The sequence below is a fragment of the Ursus americanus genome, chromosome X (genome assembly GCF_024610735.1).
Source record: "Ursus americanus isolate L20-20 chromosome X, mUrsAme1.1.p, whole genome shotgun sequence".
Lineage (NCBI taxonomy): Eukaryota > Metazoa > Chordata > Mammalia > Carnivora > Ursidae > Ursus > Ursus americanus.
In genome coordinates, this window is record NC_142164.1 from 111,735,157 (window position 1) to 111,739,568 (window position 4,412).

Below are 4,412 nucleotides of genomic sequence, written 5' to 3' on the forward strand. Positions count from 1 at the left end.
CACATTTTCTTTATTCATTCATCTGTAGATAGACACCTAGGTTGTTTCCATATTTTGGCTATTGTGAATAATGCTGCAAAGAACATTGGAGTGTAGATATCACTTCAACATAATGATTTCATTTCCTTTGGATACATACCCAGAAGTGAGGTTGCTGGATTGTACGGTAGTTCTATTTCTTGTTTTTTGAGGAACCCTTATAGTGTTTCCATAGTAGCTGCACCAATTTACATTCCCACCAACACTGTATAAGCTTTCCCTTTTCTTTATATCCTCGCCAACATTTACTAGCTTATCTTTTTGGTAATAAATCATTCTAGCAGGTAGATAAACTATAAAACTATAAAAATAGTTTTAATTGAAGTAGTACTGAACAATATAAAAGATACTTTCACTCCTTTCCTCCTTCCATGCCTTTGTTTAGATGCGAGCATCTTATTGAGCACTGGGTATCCTCTAAATTTCAGTCATGGCCTTTCCACCGGTATCCTATTCTGTTCCTTCCTGCATCCTGCATCCAAACTGCTTTAGGACTACACCTTTGCCGTTCTTGCCTTTGAAACCTCTTCTGGGACTCCTAGGTCCTCCTATTTTCTGATTTGATAGCACTGTTATAATTCACCATTCACAAGAAGCATGTTCAGAGCCTTCACAGGCCCCCACCTTTGCTAAGTTGAAATGCTTGTTCATGTTTTCTTCTGAGCTGAAGTTTTTGTGCAAGATATGTTTGTATCCTAAGGCTAGCTCTTCGGTCATCATGGACATTTTTCATTTCATTCGATTGCTGTTTTTCACAAACACTTTTTAAAATCTCTTCATAAATTACTATATGCTGTATAAGATTCAAGACAAATGGAGGTCAGTGAAAACACACATGACCAGCTAGTTTCATACATTAGCCCAGTGATGCATCCTTTACCTGGCCTGTGGTCTTGTGATAAGTGCTCTCTAAATGTTTGCCTGAAGAAAATGACCCATTACTAGAATTACACAAAGCTTTGATTATTAAGTCAACAGAGTGTTACTTCATTTTTTTCCTGTATTTTTTCTATTTGCATTCAGTATTAACTCAAAATTTTGTTTTTTTGAGGGAAGAACACACATCTGATTCCTCCTCCATATCACTTCCAAGTGCTTACTAATTTATTTAATGGCTGAATGAATTTCTTATACACAGTTTTTCCCAAAGCACCTGGCACAGCGAATCACTCAATAAAAATTTGTTGAATGAAGTATGAATATATGAATGAATATGGAATGAAAGAGTATACAATGGATCAATGAACTAAGTGTTTTCAAAGTAGAAATGTTCTGAATATCAGAGTGTTACATCAATCTGATTTGTCAGTATAACAAAGAATTCAGATGGTCCCGACTTCTGATGGTCAACTTGTGATTTTTCAACTTTATGTTGGTGTGAAAGTGATACACAGACTATACTTGGAATTTTGAATTTGGATCTTTTCCCGGGCTGGCAATATGCGATACAATCCTCTCTTGTGATGCTGGGCAGGGCAGGGAGCTGCAGTTCCCAGCCAGCCATGTGATCATGAGGGCAAACAACAGAAACGCTGACAGTCATTCTGTCTTCAGACAACCATTCTGTTTTTCTCTTTCGCCACAATCAATATTCAATGAATTACATGAGAAAATCAATACTTGATTATAAAAGAGCCCTCGTGTTGAGATGATTTTGCCTAACTGTAGCCTAAAACAAGTGTTCTGACCACACTGAAGATAGGCTAGCCTAAGCTATGATGTTCAGTAGGTTAGGTGTAGTAAATGCCTTTTTACCTGATGATAGTTTCGCCTCATGATGGGTTTATCAGGATGTAACCCTGTCATAATTTGAAGGAGATCATCTATCTCTCTCTCTCTCTCTTTTTAAATTACAAAGCTACTTTTAATACTTCGGGGTAAGCCCCACAGGAAAAAAAACCACTGGGAAGAGGTAACCCCCACGACCACAGGCGTGGCCCAGGGGGAAAGAGGGTACCTGAGGGGAAGGAAGCACAGAAGGCACCTGCCGCAGACTCAGGGCAAAGGGAGTGCCATCGGGGCTGGGACCTGTGAGCAGTAGAGGAGAAGACGCAAGCGTGGTGGGACGGGCTCCAGGCACGCAGGCGAAGGGCAAGAGGGTTGGACACGAAGCCACAAAGCTACTTGGGTTCCTCCTTCTCTTTGGCCCTTTTCTGCTTCTGCCGCATGAACTCCGAGTCCATGGGGTAGACATGATGGGGCCCTCCGCTTGCAGGCAGCAGCAGAAAGCCTGTCATCTCGGTGCCTTCCCTTCCCCCAGTCACTCCGCATTTTCATATTCTTCTGGCGGGTGAGTTCGTGCTGATTTCCGCAGGTCATGGAGACGGCAGAGGCTCCGGCCTGCCACTGTTGTGTCCCCTTGTTCTGTCCAATCCTATGTTTCTCTTATTAAGCAGGATTTCTCAATCTGACGACATTTTGGGTCAGATAATTCTTTGACGTGTGGGGCTGTCGTATGCACTGTGGGGTGCTTAGCAGCATCCCTGGCCTCTACTCACTAGATGCCAGGAGCTTCCACCACCCCATTTTGACCATCAAAAATGTCTCCAGCCATTGCCCAGTGTCTGCTGGGGAAGGGGGGTGGTGATAAAATCGCTCTTAGTTGAGAACCATGGGTCTTAAGATCCTTTGCTTTGTTTACTCCCTTCTCTCCAGCTACATGTTTAATAATGTGTAAATCATTTTTAAACGTCTTTCTGTCCCTCCAGAGGCAGAGTGGACACTGGCAGATCTCAGTAGTCTAATGCGCATTTGTCGTTCCCCTCTTGGCTTGAGGAACTGCAGGACTTTCTATTTCTAACAGATATCACTTGCCTATCATCAGCATTTTCAGGCTGAATCTAGCTGTCAGGCTTTGTTATGTTGAAGCTGCTGTTGCCAACTTCAGGAAGCAAGAACAACAAAAAACGCCTTCTGACTTCCCTAGCCAGTAAGTCCTGTTTGACAGATTTAATTCACATAGATACTGAGGCATTTCATTAATAGATGATGAGCTGTCATTTCTGAACTGTTTTCTTACTCTTCGGCGAAAGAAGGGGATTTGCTTCTTAAACAATGGAACCGTTCTTGATTGTGTCTCATGAAGAGAGAGGCTGATTGGGCAAGGTAGTGGGTAGACAGTTACCTATTGTATTAGTCATCACTTCCTGTGTAATAAATTACTCCCCAAACTTTGGGGCTTTAAATAACAAGCATGTATGGTCTCAGTTTCTGTGGGTCAGGAATTCAGGAGCAGCTGAGCCTGGAGTTTCTGGTTCAGGGTCTCTCCCAAGGTTGCAGTCAAGATGTCAGCTGTGGCTGCAGTCAGCTGAAGTTTTGATTGAAGCTGGGCTGGGGAATCCGTTTCACTCACATGGCTGCTGGCAGGTAGGGCTAGCAGAGTTTGGAAAACAAACAAACGATAAATACCGCAGGATGCCCAGTTCAATTTGCATTTCTGATAAACAATAAATAATTTTGCAATAGAAGTCTGTAGTATTTGGGACATACTTTTACTGTTATTCATTGTTTATCAGAAATCCAAATTTAATTGGCCCTCTTTTTTTGAATCCCATAACCTTATTGGCAGTAGGCCTTGCCATGTGGGCTTCTCCAAAGGGCTGTTACAGTGTCCTTATGGTGTAATGGCCAGCTTCTCTGAGAACAAGTGACAAAGGTAGAAACTGCATGGTATTCTCTGATATAATCTCAGAAGTCACATGTTATCATTTCTGCCAATTTCTCTTGATCACATAGACCATTCTCATTCAATGTAGGAGGGGATTATACAAGGGTATGATCATAGGGTGCCATCTTGGAGGCTGATTCCCACATCTATAATGTGGGATTTGAGGGCTGCTGATAAGATCTCCCTCACTCTCTAAATATTACCTATTTGTGAAAGGCAGACTTCTAAGATAACCCTTAATGAGTTATACCCGTGTATAATACCTTCTCTTTGAATGTGGGCAGAGCCTGGGACTTGCTTCTAGCCAACATAATAAGACAAAGGTGATAAGATGTCACTCCCTTGATTAGGTTATATTATATGGCAAAGGTAATAGGATTTCATTATCATAATTCTTTTACAGTATATGAGTCCCTTTTAGCCTACTAGAGCAAGAGACTCTCCTTGCCTTGAAGGAGCTGCCTTGTTGAGAGACCCGCTAGAGGGTCTGTGTGTGACAAGATGGGTTGACTCTAGGAGTAGAGAGTGGCCCTCAGCCGACGTGAACAAGAAAGAGGGGATCTCAGTTCTACAGTGGCAAGGAACTAAATTCAGCTAACAGCCATGTGAGCTTGGGAGAGGACCTCGGACTCCCAAAAGGAATGCAGCTCTGGTGTCACCTTTATCATACCTTCGTGAGACCCTGAAGTAGGGGACCCAGCTAATC

The 4,412-nt window shown here is 42.4% G+C and overlaps 1 pseudogene; it reads right to left on the reverse strand.

Annotated features, from left to right (window-relative positions):
• Positions 1-2,123: 2,123 nt before the first annotated feature.
• LOC123787928 (small EDRK-rich factor 2 pseudogene) lies at positions 2,124-2,358 on the reverse strand (annotated as a pseudogene).
• Positions 2,359-4,412: the final 2,054 nt, after the last annotated feature.